Consider the following 19,171-nt stretch of genomic DNA (forward strand, 5'->3'; position numbering starts at 1 on the left):
ACGTGCAGTCAATAAGAACAAGAGGTGACCGAGACGTGTAACCAATGACACCACATTGTACCCTCACGCCGGTTGATACGCCAGTATGGCGATGACGAATACACGCTACCAATGTGCGTTCATTTGCATATCACAGCATCTTCTTCCTGTCGGTTAAATTTCGCGTCTGTAGCACGTCATCTTCGTGGTGTAGCAATTTTAACGACCACTAGTGTATGAACATATCAGAAATTACTGTATAAAATTTACGTCGCGAGTATCATTGTAAAGCAGCTGGTGCTACTGTAAATATTTAACAGTTACGTGGGCCCGTATAATGCTACTAAACACAAAGGTGGTGATGTGGTACTGCTTTAGCTGGTATGCATATTTCTCTATAGGTATGGCGTAAATCTTCCTTTAATCGCAAAGAGGAGACGTACCTCAGGTAATTTACGAGATCTGGGAAGAGCAGTAATGAGCAATACCCTCCCAAATAGGAGCCTCGGTGCTTCTTTGACTTCATACTTTTTGGCCGTTTCGATCCGAAACCGGGGCGTCCCCAGTCCAAAAGTGTCGGAGATGTTATCGGGGAAACGAGGCAACGGCCATTCCCCGCAGTCGGCCGCGCGCCTCGTTACAGATAGCGATCGGGCGACACCGGCTGCAGTCCGGTCCGATAGCTTCTGGGCTGCGCTACTTGCCGACTCCCGGCCGTCTATTTGTAGAGGGGCGGAGACGCGGTCCCCACTGTAACCAGGGGCGGGGTGCCGGCGACTGCCCTGTGTCGCTGGGAAATTTGAGGAGACAGAGAGCTATCAACAAACGAAAGCACGCAACGGGCGTAGTTATTACCGGCACTTACGCCTCATTGTTATTGTGTGGCTGGGATGTGAAGCACAATACGTGCATACCAGTCGCGGTTTATTTCAGAAGAACTATTTAAATGGCTAGTTTCTCTGCTGGAAGGGCAGCAAATTCCGCAATTTAGATCATCAGAGGTACAAAAAGACCTCTAATTGTAAGATTTTTTACTTATAAACTTCCACAAGTTTCGGTCATTTTGTAGTGACATGAAGTACAAGCTATACAGGGTGGCAAAACAAAACTGAACCGTAAAATATTTCATGCAACTGAAGGTAGGCAACTCAGCTTACATCCTCTGCCGTGGGTGTGGATAATGTACGAGTACACTGATGAGCCAAAACATTATGTCCACCCGATTAACAGCTTGTCTGTTCGTCTCTGGAACGAAATACATAACTGGATCTGCGTATCAGATATCCGACAGTTTGTTAGTGGGTTTCTGGAGGTTTGTGACGTTAGATTGGGTCATGCGAAACGGCCCCTTAGAATAGGGTGACCAAACGTCCCGGAAAGCCGGGATTGTCCTGGTTTTCATCCCTGTGTTCCGGTGTCCCGAAAATTTGTTTCGGAACGCTCAAAAGTCCCGGAGTTCAGTTTTTAAATACATTTCGTGAAACTTTCTCAAATTTTTGGGATTTCGCTATATTAAAGGAAATAAAACACAAGAAATTAATATATTTTAGCTTCTTTATCTAAAACCTCCATTGTCCCATACTAGTAATCACAGTATCAGTATTGATACACTCAGACAATAATTTACTTTGAGCGGTACTTTGGCCAACAAGTAGTAAGTTGTATTATTGTAACAGAGCTATGAAACCGTCCGATTGTCGCGGCACTTACTCACACACACATTGTCAGAACAGTGTAGTAGTTGGTTTTATCAGACAAACTGCAATAGTTTTTTCTCATATTAGTGGTATTATTGCTGCAGTACTATGAAACGCAATGCCGAAACGTGCCTGCAAGTTCAGTGACTGTTATTGCAAGGAATGGCGTTTCATTAAGAAAGGTCGTTTTGATTACGAAGCAGGGTGTTCCGTATGTAACTGTTTTATTAGTATAAGTCATGGTGGACGTTCCGACATAGTTGATCACATTAGGTCAAAGAAACACATTAACAGATACAGTGCACCGAGCAGCAGTAAAACTCTACAAAATTATTTTGTGAAACATCAGTCAAGTGAAGAGACGAAAGTTCGAGCAACCGAGCTTACACTAGCCTACCACACGGTAAAACATCACCAAACATATAGATCTAGTGATTGTACTAATAAGCTTAACAGCATTATGTTTGATGATTCTTCCATTGCAAAAAAGTTTAGTTCAGCAAGAACTAAAGTGTCAGCCTTAGTGAAACTTTTCAGGAGGGATAGTTTGCTCTAAAAAGTATGATATTTACACGCAGACCGGGAATCAAGCAATAGCAAGCTATTTCGATTAGCTGTTGGCCAGAGACAGTGTTCATACCATAGTAGTAGTTCTCCTATGCCCATTTTCCCACTCTTGCTTGCTGTGACGTAAATACTCCCTACTGCCCTTGAGAGATCACGCACAAGAGAAAGAATAGTAGGGGACAGAGCAGCTCCAGCTTTTTGCAGCATAATAAATAACTTTCCAGCCAATCAGCCATCCACATTAATAGTCGGCATTATTTTATGCAAATGTGTTAACGCGTTGATGTCAGTTGATTTTAACACACCTCTCTTGGTACCTCTTATTTCCAATATTCCTCTAATATTCGTTTCCTCCTCAATTCCCGGCTGGTCGGAGTTGAAAACAAATTCCTTACTAAACAGTGGAGTGAATTTGTTTATCTCGTCTACGGATTTTCGGGCCGATTCCGCAGTTCCTGTACATCGTCAACTTGACGATTTGTCTGTAATTTCGTTATCTTACGTCTTCCAATACTGCAGCACAATTTGAAGGAATGAAACCATCCACAGCTTCTCTTGAAAACACTGTAATCTACGTCGCGCGCAATTTGATGTGCATAACGTGGAAGGTCTTTATCACGCGTGTCCTGTAGACTGTATCGACACCAGCTTTTTCGATCAGTGCGCCTTGTTCTCCCTTGAATATCCGTAGTTTTTCTTACGGACCACACTGTCATATTACGGCTGACTTATTCGAAATCTGTTTTTTTTTTTTTTTTTGCTGCGGATGATCTTCCATGTACCTAATTATGTTTAGTATCCGCTCCTTGGACAACGGTTGTCCCTTACTACGTTTCTGTGGACACGGAATCTGTGGCTCCCTGTCCGACAAGGATCTTGAACAACATGGCTTGATTCGTGTTTCAGAATCGCTTTCACTTGCTAAGCACGCGTCGTCGTCATTGCACTCCTCATATACGAGGGCAGTTCAATAAGTAATGCAATACATTTTTTTTCTGAAACAGGGGTTGTTTTATTCAGCATTGAAATACACCAGGTTATTCCCCAATCTTTTAGCTACACAACACTATTTTTCAACGTAATCTCCATTCAATGCTACGGCCTTACGCCACCTTGAAATGAGGGCCTGTATGCCTGCACGGTACCATTCCACTGGTCGATGTCGGAGCCAACGTCGTACTGCATCAATAACTTCTTCATCATCCGCGTAGTGCCTCCCACGGATTGCGTCCTTCATTGGGCCAAACATATGGAAATCCGACGGTGCGAGATCGGGGCTGTAGGGTGCATGAGGAAGAACAGTCCACTGAAGTTTTGTGAACTCCTCTCGGGTGCGAAGACTTGTGTGAGGTCTTGCGTTGTCATGAAGAAGGAGAAGTTCGTTCAGATTTTTGTGCCTACGAACACGCTGAAGTCGTTTCTTCAATTTCTGAAGAGTAGTGCAATACACTTCAGAGTTGATCGTTTGACCATGGGGAAGGACATCGAACAGAATAACCCCTTCAGCGTCCCAGAGGACTGTAACCGTGACTTTACCGGCTGAGGGTATGGCTTTAAACTTTTTCTTGGTAGGGGAGTGGGCGTGGCGCCACTCCATTGATTGCCGTTTTGTTTCAGGTTCGAAGTGATGAACCCATGTTTCATCGCCTGTAACAATCTTTGACAAGAAATTGTCACCCTCAGCCACATGACGAGCAAGCAATTCCGCACAGACGGTTCTCCTTTGCTCTTTATGGTGTTCGGTTAGACAACGAGGGACCCAGCGGGAACAAACCTTTGAATATCCCAACTGGTGAACAATTGTGACAGCACTACCAACAGAGATGTCAAGTTGAGCACTGAGTTGTTTGATGGTGATCCGTAGATCATCTCGAACGAGTGTATTCGCACGCTCCGCCGTTGCAGGAGTCACAGCTGTGCACGGCCGGCCCGCACGCGGGAGATCAGACAGTCTTGCTTGACCTTGCGGCGATGATGACACAAGCTTTGCCTAACGACTCACCGTGCTTTTGTCCACTGCCAGATCACCGTAGACATTCTACAAGCGCCTATGAATATCTGAGAAGCCCTGGTTTTCCGCCAAAAGAAACTCGATCACTGCCCGTTGTTTGCAACGCACATCCGTTACAGACTCCATTTTAACAGCTTCGTGCAGCGCTGCCACCTGTCGGAAGTCAATGAAACTATACGAGACGAAGCGGGAATGTTTGAAAATATTCCACAAGAAACTTCCGGTTTTTTCAACCAAAACTGGCCGAGAAAAAAATGTGTTGCATTACTTATTGAACTGCCCTCGTACATTGTCCGCACAGTCGAGCGTTCACATCACACACTCCACTGACTCATATTGCGGAGGCGCTAATATTCCATCTGCTATTTCTTTCTCACTCTTCGAAATTCCTAAGGTTCATTCTGACGAAAAGTCAACTTCGGAAACTAATGTTGTAGATATGATGCAATGTTTGCTTTGTTTATCGTTAGTATTGATCTGATTTGTACCAACACCAGTAGCATGGTGGCGCTGTTGTGAGTTACTCGGCGACTAAGCGGCTAGACTACATTCCGTAAGGTCATGCTCCGTTCACCACTGGATACCTCTAGCCCCGCTCCCTGCTGCGATTAGCAGTCAGTATCGTAGTTCCTTGGTAGACAATAGATGGGGCGTCGGATGCCGTAAACGCTATTAGTCTTTTGCGATCTCGCACTCAAGGGGTTCCTTGTTAGCCATCGAGACACCGCGCCATCGCTAGCCAGCCAGCCCCACCTGTGGGCAAGTCGGTTGGGCTCCTCACACAACGGACTGGACCAAGCACCGTCACTGCGGCCTAGGCCTTTTAATGGTTCTTGAATTACGTAACCATTACGGCACCTCACCTCATCCTCTGGATACCAGCAATATTCTACTGTGTTTGTGTAAAGTAGTTAACATACTTCTGTGACAACATTCAGATTTGATTTCATTAATGTAGAGGTACTTCGATAAATGGATATGTATATATTGCAATGATATTATTCTTATGTGTATTCTTTCTTTTATCACTATGATCTTTGACGTACTTGTAACTCTGATTTTTGGCCTCGTAAGCGGTTATTAGAGTCAAGCTTTGGTCGTCATGTTAAAAAGACGCAAATTGTAGTCAGTTTATGAAATGTGAACTTTAACAGTGAGGAAGATATTTTCAAGTATGTTTTATATTGTGAAGTGATGTTTCGGAACGAGTTACGTGATATTGCAACAAAGGTAATAAAAAAAGGTAATGAAAAAGGTAATAAAAAAGAAGTGAGTGCTGATTACTTTTTTACATCACCATTGTCCTAACTTGCAAAAGTTTAATCTTCAAGAATGGTTTATGAAACAGGTCTATAAAACTTTTGAATATCGCAGAATAACACCTAGGCCTCTTTGCATCCGAGCTTGGAATCATCACTACCTAGATTTTCGACGATTGAGCCACGGGTCCACAACGAGACCAACGTGGGAAACACGAAAAGATGAGTGCCTAGTTTATCCATTATTTCAAGAAATGACTTTATTAACTGTGCTCTAATGACACCTGCCACATAATATAACTTTGTTGTTGCCCGAAAATGCAATATTTAGCAGCGTGAGCAACACTAAAATCTTAATTAAGTTTTGACCTTTGTTGTGGTAGGGTTGTTAGAGCCTACAGGAATGGTTTGCTAGCTCTTCAGCTATCGGCTGCTAACGCCGCGCAACACCTTGCCAGCGCGCTGCGGCCCAGCCGCGTGTGTAATCTTCGACGGCGCTCTCTCTTCTGCACCCACACGATGATACGGTCGATCGACGGCACGCTGCGCCACATGACGATAGCATGCAGCTGCCACTTCTCAAGCTTGTTGGAGCAAAAAAAAGTTTTCATGAGCCGCGACTGCCTTGCAGTGACCAGCACACACCTCTGAGGGTCTCTTGTAGCTCTACGCAATCGTCGAACCCACAAAGTCCAAGCACGAGAGCCGAACACTATTCTGACAACTAGAAGAAATAATTAATGGAAAACCGCTCTAGACGCTGTTGAGAACTTTGTTGAGTCCACTACCAGTTTCGTTCTTTATTTTAGACCATTTTCAAGATGTTCTGAAACTACCATATATGTGGTAGATAGGACTGTATCGAAGAAGCAATGATGGAGATAAAATAAAGGCTCAGAAGTAGGACTGAAATTCAAGGTGAAAGGATATCTATGTGAAGATTCACTGATGACATTGCTAGTCTCAGTGAAAGTGAAGAAGAATTACAGGATTTTTTGAGTGAAATAAATAGTATAGTGAGTACAGAATATGAACTAAGAGTAGATTGAAGAAAGACGAAAGTAATGAGCAGTAGCAGAAAGGAGAGCACCCAGAAACATAACATCATAATAGTTGATCACGAAGTCAATGAAGTTAAGGAATTCTGCTACCTAGCCAGTAAGAATAACCCATGACGGATGGACCAAGGAGGACATAAAAAGCAGACTAGCACTGTCAGAAAGGGCATTCCTGGCCAGGAGAAGTCTACTAGCATCAAACATAGCTCGTAATCTGAGGAAGAAATTTCTGAGAATGTGTGTTTGGAGCACAGCATTGTATGGTAACGGAAAATGTACTGTGGGAAAACCGGAACAGAAGAGAATCAAAGCTTTCGAAATGTGGTCCTACAAAAGTACCCTGAAAAGTAGGTGAACTCATAAAGAAAGGAGTGGGGAAGTTCTCTGGAGAATCGGCGAGGAAAGGATTATACGGAAAACACCGAGAAGCAGAAGGGATAAGATGGTAGGACATCTGTTATGAACCAGAGAATAACTTTTAAGATGCCAGAGGGAGCTGTAGAGGGTAACAACTGCAGAGGAAGACTGAGCCTTGAAAACATCCATCAAATAAATGAGGACGTAGGTTGCAAGTGCGATTCTGAGATGAACAGTTAATAATTTTATTGTTCTACAATCCAGATTTCTGCTTAGGCCATTTTCCAGTACAAAAACTTATTTATATATCGAAAGACGTGAAACTGGTCTGATATGCTTTCCTGACAAGAACTTCTATTTCGTATCAGCCTGATGTCTTCTGACATAATACATATAAAAAAGTTGTTGTGCTTAAAAATGGCCTAAAAAAGTTTTTGTACTTGGAAATGGCCAAGGCCGAAATCTGGATTGTACAACAATAAAATAAAAATTATTGCAGTCAAATGGTTCCAGCGTAATTCAAAACTCAAAAAAGGTGTATATAACATTTTGGATTGGATTCCATATCCGGAAACGTACCGTTTCCTTGCTACAGCCGTTTGGAAACATGTTGGTAATGCGACCACTTTACAAATAATTTATTAGGCGCGACCCAGTACATCACTTGTTTCAAAATTCCGCTCAATAATAACCAGCGAAACAAAATAGAAACTTAATTGTAAACATTCTTGTTTACAGTTTAACAGTTTTTATCCTTTTCGAGGGAGGGTTAGCATTCTGAACCACAACAAGTAAGGTTCGATGTCGTGACCACCAAGTGTGGTGCACAAACTGTACCTACGAATGTTGTTTTGGTACATACTATCCATCACCCCTGGTGTCCCTGCAGCTTTTCCTGCAGTCACCACAACTTGTGCCATCAGATCTTCTTCTGTCTCTACAGGAGTCTCACGAAACAAACTCTTCATTCGACCCAGAGAAAAAAATCCAGTGGAGCTGTGACGCTACAACGCAGTCCTTGCTATGAATTTTTTCGCTTACTTAACACATGGAACTATTTGTATACGATGTCTATGTATTGTAAATACTATGTTTGAATTATGTAATATTTAACACTGGCAAGTCAGGGCATATTTAGTTAACGTTGAAGTCAGAGAGATTGTTTTGTCGCGCCATCGGGCAGTAGTAGCAGTGACGCCGTGCTGGGAGTAAGACGTACAGTCGAGTGCTGCTAGTCCTAGCTGTGTTACATCTAACGGCCAGTGTGTGGATCTAAGTACGACGGGAAAGTAATGGTCGGCATATCTGGAAGCACGGCCGGGCGAGTTATTATGGATTAATGGACATAGTGCTGAAGAAACGAGCACTTAAATGTGAAGCGCACTGTGGGCCCAAGTCGCAACAGTAAAAACCCGCTGCCACATTGTGTCGCCGCCGTGGACTTCCGTCGATCCACCGACAACGAGGGAAGCAAGATCTACGTAATTTCCGTAGGATAAAATTGTAGAAGGCTTGCCAGTGACTGTGCTTTTCTCTGAAGTTGAACAATTAATAACAAGCACTTTATAATCGAAGTGTTGCAGTTACATTCCACCCGACAATAACCCCAAGTAGGTTCCTTCCGATCCTTACCTTATTGAACCGAGTGTGTCACGCCATTATCAAGAGAAAATATGTTAATTATCAAATTATTTGCATAGACGGTGAAGACAAAATTTCAGACTGTTTTCAACGATTGGTTATCGTAGTTAATTGTTGCACTTAACAAGCTTACGCCAATCGTAGTAACTTAATAATAGACTGAAGTAATAAATTTGATTATTAAGATTTATTTCGATGCATATTCAGCTGAAGTTAATTCAAGGATATTTCATGAAACTATAAAGCTTATTCCACCTGACAATCGGCCTAATTAATGAATTATTTATCATTCAAAACATAGTTAATCAATTATTGCCAATATATTTCATTATCACTAGATTAAACTGTGCAAAGTACGTACTTTTAAAGACAGAATGACAGTCCATTATTCAAAGTCTCGATAGATAATTATCTGTATTGTCAGCATTGCACTTAGCTGACAAATTAGGGACAAAATAATTATCAAAATACGTATTGAAAGTTAACCATTAATGTTTAAGTGTAGTTAGATTGTTATGACATTATTTTATTTGACTACTGAGCCTGACACAGCACTTACGCTACGGTCGCAGGTTCGAATCCTGCCTCGGGCATGGTTGTGTGTGGTGTCCTTAGGTTAGTTAGGTTTAAGTAGTTCTAAGTCTAGGGGACTGATGACCTCAGATATTAAGTCCCATAGTGCCTAGAACCATTTGAACAGCGCATCCGTATAAGTTCCCGTTCCACCTGCTGCGCTACAAATAGGTAAACTTTATTTTTGACACAATTATTCACATACTTAACAGTACTGTCGCTCATCAGTTGAGCTGGCGACCGATTTTTTAATTGCTTTTACAACATAATCATTTCTTTCAGCAAAATTTCCACAGGCAAAATTTATTTCTATTTCCATTATTTCATTTACCGATCGTTATTGAGTGAAATTACTTATTCAATAACGATCAAGTTATAACGTCTCCTGTTTCCCGCGAAATAATCATTATTTACTTCGGATTCGGATGCCTTATCCCGACATGGGTCAAAATTCATAATTCATGGTCATTGTTAACTTGAAATTTCGCAAATCGCGGTAAGCAGGGGGGTGTTATAGAGTCAAATCCGGTGATTTGGAGGCCATGCCACTGGACCACTTTAACCTATCCATTGAAAGGTGGCTACACTGAGCCACAGCGCCAGAGATTGCGCCAAAGAGTATTATTCAGCCGCCTCCACTGGCAGTGCTTGGGCAGAACTCGTGGTAGTCACTGCTTGGGCAGAACTCGTAGTAGTCAATGCTTGTTGAGAACTCGTAGAAGAGAGTTTTTGTTGAGATGTGCTAGTAGGCAGTGCTTGCTGAGATGTGATATTGGAGAGTTCTGGTTGAGATGTGGTAGTAGCGAGTCGGTGTAGAGAGATTGTAATGTCTAGAGTGCTTTTCATCAATATAAACGAAGGTAAAAAAAAAAAAAAAAAAAAATTTCTTTTCTCTCTCATTATTTCAGTGTCCTGAATAATGCGTCATTACAGGTTCAGTCAACAATGCATCTGGCGTGTGTTCTTGTATTAGAGTGTAATTCTGGTTTTCTTGCGCAATTATAGTATTTCTAATTTTTTTTATCACGTCAGTATAAATGGTATTTGAAATTTCTTGTCTTATTGAAGAAGAACCGTGCCAGATGTGTACGTCGAATCACACTCCCACACACAGAACAATTACACTTGTGTTTTGGTTTCGTAGGTTTTATAGTTGCTGGGGACTTAATTAATTAATTGTGTTAACGAAAATTTTCATTTCATTCTTTGTTGTTGTTCTATGCAGTCAGATTGCGTAATAATGCTAGTCAGGACCAACCGTTTACGAGACTTGCGTAATAGGACAGACAGCTACTAAAATTTTAAAAATTATTTTCAATTTAATAATAATTAAGCCCCCATGCACCATTTGTGTCCGAATCGTTGTTCCATATGTTGCCGAACATAACTTGAAAAGTGGGCGGATGCGCCGTCATGTTGAAAGCACATGTCTTGACGGAGGTTCAGTGACACAGCATCCCCACAACTCGCCTAAGACTTACTGTAGGAAGGTTAAGCAGCTAGGACCCGTGAATTTGGGTAGAAGCGTGTGTGGTTCAGTCACACAGAATACCTGCCCATACATTGATACCTAGTTTCTCTTGAAATCCCTGGACAGGTGTGGCTTGTGGGTTTCCGTCTGACCAGATATGGCAGTTTCGAAAACTTAGAACACACCCCTTTCTAAATTTACATTACACTGTGGTAATACTAGGCCTCGTTGATGCACCAGAGCAGAAACGGCGTACGGGACACAATGTGTGGTGCAAAATGTGCAAAATTGGTTGGAATTGTGACTGTATCCTTTGGATGTGGTGTGGATATTCTTGGCCATGCAGAACATCCGAAACGGCGCTGGGAACAACATCTGTTGCACGCGCAATTACTCATGTAGTCGTTGATAGGTTCTCTTCGACGTACGGCCTCTTGCAATTCTGTTGTGTGGCGTCTCCTTAGAGCACCACAGTGATGCCTGCTGACGATGAAGCTACAACTGTCTCTAAGCCATTGTGTTATTGTGATGAAAGGGGTACGCGATGGCGTCGGACAGTGTGAATAACAATCTTGATAAAGGCGTGGAGCATGTCCATGTATTCTACAAACGTGTGCTCAATAATGTTGCTCTAGGACTCATGGATACTGAATGAGGCTCGCACCAGGTCAGAGAGTAGTATCGACGTCAGATGACATCATACGATCCGACGTAAGCACCCCTCACTACTACTACCCTGTCGCATATTTACTTAGCAAATATGTTTTCAAAACGCTGTAGCACAGGAACGGTAATTTTCCGGACATGGGTTCCAATTCAAAATATTGTCTACTCAGTCCCCTCTACAAGTCCTACAAGTTTCTAAGGGGAATTTTAGAGAACCCTATATAAGTACAGGCAACGGCCTTTCCACAGTGGATACACCGGTTCCCGTCAGATCACCGAAGTTAATCGCTGTCGGACGTTGCCGGCTCTTGGATGGATGACCATCCGGGTAATATGCGCTGTTGCCATTTTTCGGGGTGCACTCAGCTTCGTGATGCCAATTGAGGAGCTACTCGACCGAATAGTAGCAGCTCCGTTCAAAGAAAACCATCATAACGGCTGGGAGAGCGGTGTGCTGACCACACGACCCTCCTATCCGCATCCTCATTGAGGGTGACACGGCGGTCGGATGGTCCCGATGGGCCACTTGTGACCTGAAGACGGAGTGCTATATAAGTACAGATACAGTATAAAACTTACATTACTCTGCAGAGAAACAACGTTCAAATCGTAAAGGTAGAAGCCAGATGGAATTAAAATGTAATGTGTGCAATGACATGTGAGAAATTGAGCGTGTTCAGAATATATAGACTCTATAATTTATTACATCATAAATAATCTTTAGGTTTAAGAGGATTTACGTCTTAAAATATTCGAAAAGTCGAGACTGCAGATCTTTACTGCCCGTGATAGTGGATGGTGGAAATGCAGCCGCATATACTAATACAAATAAATAAAATAGCCTCAGGCTACAGTACTGGTCTTACAGACTTTACTGCATGATCTACACTCCAGGCCATTAAAATTGCTACACCAAGAAGAAATGAAAATGATAAACGGGTATTCATTGGACAAATATATTATACTACAACTGACATGTGATAACATTTTCACGCAATTTGGGTGCAGAGATACTGAGAAATCAGTACCCAGAACAACCACCTCTGGCCGTAATAACGGCCTTAATACGCCTGGGCATTGAGTCAAACAGAGGTTGTTGGATGGAGTGTACAGGTACAGCTGCCCATGCAGCTTCAATACGATACCACAGTTCATCAAGAATAATGAATGGCGTATTGTGACGAGCCAGTTGCTCGGCCACCATTCACCAGACGATTTCAGTTGGTGAGAGATCTGGAGAATGTGCTGACCAGGACAGCAGTCGAACATTTTCTGTATCCAGAAAAACCCGTACAGGACCTGCAACATGCGGTCGTGCATTATCCTGCTGAAATATAGGGTATCGGAGGGATCGAATGAACGGTAGAGCCACGGGTCGTAACACATCTTAAATGTAAGGTCCACTGTTCAAAGTGCCGTCAATGCAAACAAAAGGTGACCTAGACGTGTAACCAATGGCACCCCATACCATAACGCCGGGGGATACGCCAGTATGGCGATGACAAATACACGCTTTCAATGTGCGTTCACCGCGATGTCGCCAAACATCGGATGCGACCATCATGATGCTGTAAACAGAACCTGGATTCATCCGAAAAAAATTACGATTTTCCATTCGTGCACCCAGGTTCGTCGTCGAGTACACCATCGTAGGCGCTCCTGTCTGTGATGCAGCGTCAAGGGTAAGCTCAGCCGTGGTCTCCGAGCTGATAGTCCATGCTGCTACAAACGTCGTCGAACTGTTGGTACAGATGGTTGTTGTCTTGCAAACGTCCCCATCTGTTGACTCAGGGATCGAGAAGTGACTGCACGATCCGTTACAGCCATGTGGATAAGATGCCCGTCATCTCGACTGCTAGTGATACGAGGCCGTTGAGATCCAGCACGGCGTTCCGTGTTACCCTACTGAACCCACCCATTCCATATTCTGCTAACAGTCATTGGATCTCGACCAACGCGAGCAGCAATGTCGCGATACGATAAACCCCAATCGCAATAGGCTACAATCCGACCTTTATCAAAGTCGGAAACGTGATGGTACGCATTTCTCCCCCTTACACGAGACATCCCAAAACGTTTCACCTGGCAACGCCGGTCAACTGCTGTTTGTGCATGGGAAATCGGTTGGAAACTTTCCTCATGTCAGAACGTTGTAGGTGTCGCCACCGGTGCCAACCTTGTGTGAATGCTCTGAAAAGCTAATCATTTGCATATCACAGCATCTTCTTCCTGTCTGTTAAATTTTGCGTCTGTAGCATGTCATCTTCGTGGTGTAGCAATTTTAATAGCCAGTAGTGTATTTGCACACTTTACACCTCACCCTCAACTTCATCTTTGTATGTATCTAATAGACGGTTACATATTAATTTCCCAGCTCACACAGGTTATCAACCGAATTACCGGTACCTACCGTCGCAACACCTGGTCGCCTGAAAGTATCGAAATTGATCATCCAATTAAACTTGTAACACCATAACTGCAGCGTGAGGCTATTTTATTTATTGTCATTCCATGTTGCATGTTTTACAAGTAAAAGACTAAAAATAGCTGTTTGATTTAATAAAACTGTAAAATAGTAGTAGAGCATGGAGTATCCAAGTCATGCGTAGAATTACGTGCTCTACTGTACTAAACGTCAACCACAGAGAAATGCAGAGGTCATTGGAGTAGCTTAGACGTGTCGTGGACTGCTTACAGAGTACGTTTACCAACTTCAAGGACTGCTACTACGAGGGCTATTCGGAAAGCAAAGTCTGATTGGTCGTGGCATGAAAACCACTGCGAAAACCAAAACCTTTTTTATTTTCGGCAGTTAGCTGCGCCGTCCTGTTACTTCCCTACATGGTCACCCCTCCGACATTATACATTTGTCGTAGCATTGCAGCAACTTACTCGTCATAAAAGGCAGCCTCCTGTGCTTTCCGTAAATTCTGTGTGCTGGCTTACAGCTTGTTATCTGTGCCAAAACGTTGTCTTCAAAGCCAGCTGTTCATGTGAGCAGAGGTGAAGCTCGGGGGGAAACCAGTTACAGGGTGTATTGTGGTTGATCAAACAGTTCACATTGGAAAAGCTGCAGGAGCGTCTTCATTAATCCTGCAGTATGAGGCCGAGAATTGTCATGAAGAAGGAAACACGTGACAGTTCTGTTATGTGGGCTGCATGAAATCGTGCGAAATGTCTCACCAGGCCCTCATACTCGGCGGGAGACACTATTTTCTAAGGATCTTTACGTGCTCACTGTGCGCTGAGAATTTAAAAGAGCGGCGTGACGCGATCGACGAGCATGCTAAAAACACTGCCCAAAACTTCTGGGTAAAGCTTCAGTGGATTTTCAGTGTGGTGTCCCTTTCGCGTACTATGAGACCGTACTTAACGAATAGCCCTAGTAATCTGGGGATTAACTTTAAATGAATTTATCAATATTGAGGTGACAGATATCCAAGAAATATTTGATTAATTCAACAAGCACTTGAGAGATCAACAAAAGGGGAAACTGCCAGCTAGAAGGACGCCTCTCCCACCTCTCCATAGCGTTAATTGCACACTGTGCCACTACAGTCTGGTAAACACGAACCAGAGGAAGGGATGTCGTCAAGGCATCAAGGAGAAGCCTCGTGATACTGTATGGAGCTCTAGATGGCAAAAATTGCAAGGGAAAACTGAGGTTGGAGTATAGGAGTAAACAGCAAATAATTGAGGACGTTGGGTGTGAGGGCTTGGTTCAGATAAGAGACTGGTGTAGAGGAGAGGAAGTAGTGGCGGGACGCATTAAACATGTCACAGGACTTGGGAAAAAAAAAGAATCCACTGCGACAAGTGTGAGCCTCTGTGGATTCTGTTACCGCATCAGGAAGCCATGTGCCTCCACTAAAGTTCCAGGGGCGGAAGCGGACAGTAAAGCAGCCCAGACTGCTCCGGATTTCACGGGCGTGACAGCGTTTCGTAATGAGACTGTGGGACGAGTCGGCGGCGCGGCAGTAACGTGCCTTTCCTACGTCCCGCCGGCAGCCCGCGTGTCCAGCCAGCGGCCGTGCCGTGAGCGCGTGGGCGTCCTAACTCTGGTGCCACCGGGCCCGGCCGGCTGTATCCTCCTGTCGCCGCCTACCTGCTCGGTATGCGCGTGCCCGCCGCCCATTCAGCCGGCGCCGGCTCATCTTTATAAATAGGGACGCGGCCGCACCTGCGACTGCTGGCTACTGGCTTCTGGCTACTGGCTGCCGCTATTGGCTACCGGCTAGAGGCGCGCCCATATCCTGCCGCCTAATTAAACCAGCGCGGCTTCCAGTTCACTGGCCAAGCGGGGTCGGAAATACTGGCCATCCAGGCGTCGAGACTCGAAACAAATCAGTAAATGAGACACGGGGACTCAAGAAACTCCAAAAAATAGGGAAAAATCTTACTGAAATACAAACCGACTTTTCCTCGTGTGGAACCAAGGTCATGTAGAACATTCTGAAAGAAATTTCCGCCACTTAACTGTAGATTTTGTAACACCCCACCCGTCCCTTATCTGGTTTTGGCGTGTCTTCACCCCAGCTAATTGACTAACAGATCAACAGAGAGTGCAGAACTGCCGCAATATCGGATAACGAAAAGAAACTAATAAGGCCCTGTGACTCCTGATTGGACTGTGGTGGTAGTGTTGACATTAATTGATTCAGAATTGATCCCTTTTAATTAAAAAGGGGTGTGCATTGATGCTATATACAGCTATTGAACGCCAGATGCAAATGTTCAACATAAAATTAATTAAGAAAGTGACTTGGGATTTCAACTACTTGATTGAAAACAGATGCAGTCAATTAGCACATATTTATTTTAACTCACGACCTTCAATCCTCACATTACATGCCTCTCCTAACAGGCAGTGAGAATAAACTGCGTATACGTGGAGTAAAGCGCGATAAATCAAAATTAATTCCTATGGACTGACCCGCGCGTAATGTGAAGTGCGAGAAGAATTCTACGATACGTGGCCCATGAAACCCTCACGGAAACTTTGCCAACGTTATCCAACAAATTAATCAGTGGCCTAATTCAAGCCGGGGCGGGCGCAATATCACCAAATTCAGCGTGGCAGGGCGGCGTTGTTGTGCAGACGTCGGCAGCCTCATGGTGCTGCAAGGCTGCGCTCATCTATTCACTCCTAGCTATCTTGTTCAGTACATAGCTGAACGAAAACTTTCTATCTCCAAGCTCAATCGTTGTTTGCTAAGTCCTAAACTGCAGAGATGCTCACTATCTCTCAGGCAAGCTGAGTAAAGAACGCCACGTCCGCACTCTAGGCAAGCTGGGAACGAAAGTCGCATTAATTATGCGTCACTTCCCAGTGCCGACCAATGACTCCTCTAGGAAGTGAACAAATTGCCACAAAATTTCCCTTACTCTCAACTTCTGCTATTTAGCTCCTCCCAGGCCACCCATCAAGGTTAGCATCTGCATAAAACACCAATTTTTCCGAAATTCTGACTCCCAGGAGAGTACTTCAAATTCCTTGGTCCTACGTTCCCATCAGAGGCCGGCGTATTTCATTCTGTCACTCTTCACCTGATTTATTTCAGACTCTGCGGACTATGAATTCGGCGTGAAGTTGCTATAGTCACGAACATGCATATTTCGGGCTCTGTTGTCCACTCCACCATAGCTTTCCGCTACTTTCTCGCATGTTCACTGAAAACAGGACAACGGACATTTATCAACAGGTGTACAAGTTCTCTGCTTCCCGGTACACCAGCATTTGGTAAACCACACCCTCACTGTCACTCATCTTATGGCAGCTGGAGGCCGCACCCTATTACCTCTTTCTCTTATTTTGAGCCGCCCTAAGCTGCCTATTGTCGCTTCCCTTCGCCGCTCCCTAGCTGCGTGCCGCCACCCAGCTGCGGTCAACTCTGAATACTTCCCTGGGATGAACTAGCCTCCGGTAAATCGACGCGTTTCCACAAAGTTTTCACGTCACGTGATTACTTTAAAACCATCACCCAACATTTATTGTTCCAATACGTTCATACTATACCCTCTACAAGATGCATTGTGCCTTGTCAGTCATTTTTGTTCAGCCCTACTGTTCGCTCGACGTGAGTTCGGTGATCTTTAATAACCTCACGTAAGGGGCATAGTTCTTGCCATCTTAATTTATTTCACACAATCACGATTTTCCCGGAAGCAGGTGGTGGCCGTCAGATCACTGCTCAGGGCTGCGAAAGGAGACACTTGCTGTCAGTCGTCGAAATTTTGTGTGCGAAACATGTGGTGAGCATAGCGCCTGATTACAAAAACTTATTTCAAACCAACTGTGCTAGACACAGCCCTGCGGTTTGTTGCAAATGGTAGCTTCATTCATAAAGTTTTTTGTGGGTGCATTTCGACATGTGCTCCGTTTGTTGCCCATAAAACGTCTAGGCCATACTCAATTTTTCACCATTTCTTTGTCAACAAGTCTTCCATCACCACCTCTACAGAATCTCGTATTCCTGCTGTAAGAGTGCACATCTGAAACTGCTGAACTGAACGCTTCATCCTGTAACACAAAAAAGTGAAGAGAGTCTTTGTCTGGTGAGCCTGATGGCCATGACGTTGGACTGCATATTGGACTTTCTTTACCGATCCATCTGTCCAGAAAGGTCTCATCCAAGAAATGGTAAGCAATGTGGCGGTGCACCATCTTGTATTGTATTGTATTGTATGTTAACCGGTGACCTAGAAACGACGGAGAGGCTCCGTCCACGCCACAGCTGCAGTGGTCCACAACCCCACAACGACTACCGCAGTCCACTTCACCCCTCCACCGCCCCACACCGAACCCAGGGTTATTGTGCGGTTCAGCCGCCGGTGGACCCCCAGGGAACGTCTCACACCAGACGCGTGTAACCCCTATGTTTGCGTGGTAGAGTAATGGTGGTGCACGCGTATGTGGAACTTGTTTGCGCAGCAATCGCCGACATAGTGTAACTGAGGCGGAATAAGGGGAACCAGCCCGCATTCGCCGTGGCAGATGGAAAACCGCCTAAAAACCATCCACAGACTGGCTGGTTCACTGGACCTCGACAGTGCACCATCTTACTGAAATGACACTCATTTCTCAAATCTCTCTAACTGAGGTGCCACGCAGAGCTCCAACATGTCGAGGTAAGCATAATGAGTCATCGGGCGAGGTGTCAGTCCTCATCTCAACAATATACTTATATGGATATGTTGTCTGTTCTTTCGGACATATCCATATAAGTATATAGTTCTGGCAACACCGGCCATGACCTTCTTCTTCTATGCGGATGCACACATATTCCCCGAACTCTTACAGGACTTGGTAAGAATGTCTTCCACGAGTAATGAGTGTGTTGGGGTGGGACACTACGAATGCAGTGTGTGGACATACAAGGTGAGAATGTGGGTCTCGCGGGAGGCGTGGGCGAGATAGTCCCTCCAGTCGCGCTATCCTCTATGCTCTCGGTGGCTCAGATGGATAGAGCGTCTGCTATGTAAGCAGGAGATCCCAGGTTCGAGTCCTGGTCGGGGCACGCATTTTCACCTGTCCCCGTTGATATATATCAACGGCCGTTAGCAGCTGAAGGTATTAATACAATTCTAGATTCATCTCAACAAGGTGGCGCAAAACTGTCTGATCTCCCCCATGCCGGCTGGCCACACGCATCTGTGACTTTTGTAATCTTGGAACTTGCGGACACTGTCATTCGAGGTGATCGAAAGGTAACAGTCAGATTCCTCGCTGCTCAACTGGACGTCTCTATTCGTATTGATGGCACACTCGTCCACCAGTTGCGGCAATCGAGGTGAGTGCCCAGTGGATTTCTCACCGCCAAACAGAAAACCATCTGTGCGGAATTGCATGTGCGTTAAGAGGGTGGTCGTGCCCACTTTTTATCGAAAATTGT

The 19,171-nt window shown here is 44.4% G+C and overlaps 1 non-coding gene across 1 annotated transcript; it reads left to right on the forward strand.

Moving 5' to 3' along the window:
- The first annotated feature begins 18,721 nt into the window (after positions 1 to 18,721).
- Trnat-ugu (transfer RNA threonine (anticodon UGU)) lies at positions 18,722 to 18,796 on the forward strand. Its single transcript has one exon. It is a non-coding gene; the product is annotated as a tRNA-Thr (tRNA).
- Positions 18,797 to 19,171: the final 375 nt, after the last annotated feature.

Source organism: Schistocerca serialis, chromosome 6, assembly GCF_023864345.2.
Source record: "Schistocerca serialis cubense isolate TAMUIC-IGC-003099 chromosome 6, iqSchSeri2.2, whole genome shotgun sequence".
NCBI lineage: Eukaryota > Metazoa > Arthropoda > Insecta > Orthoptera > Acrididae > Schistocerca > Schistocerca serialis.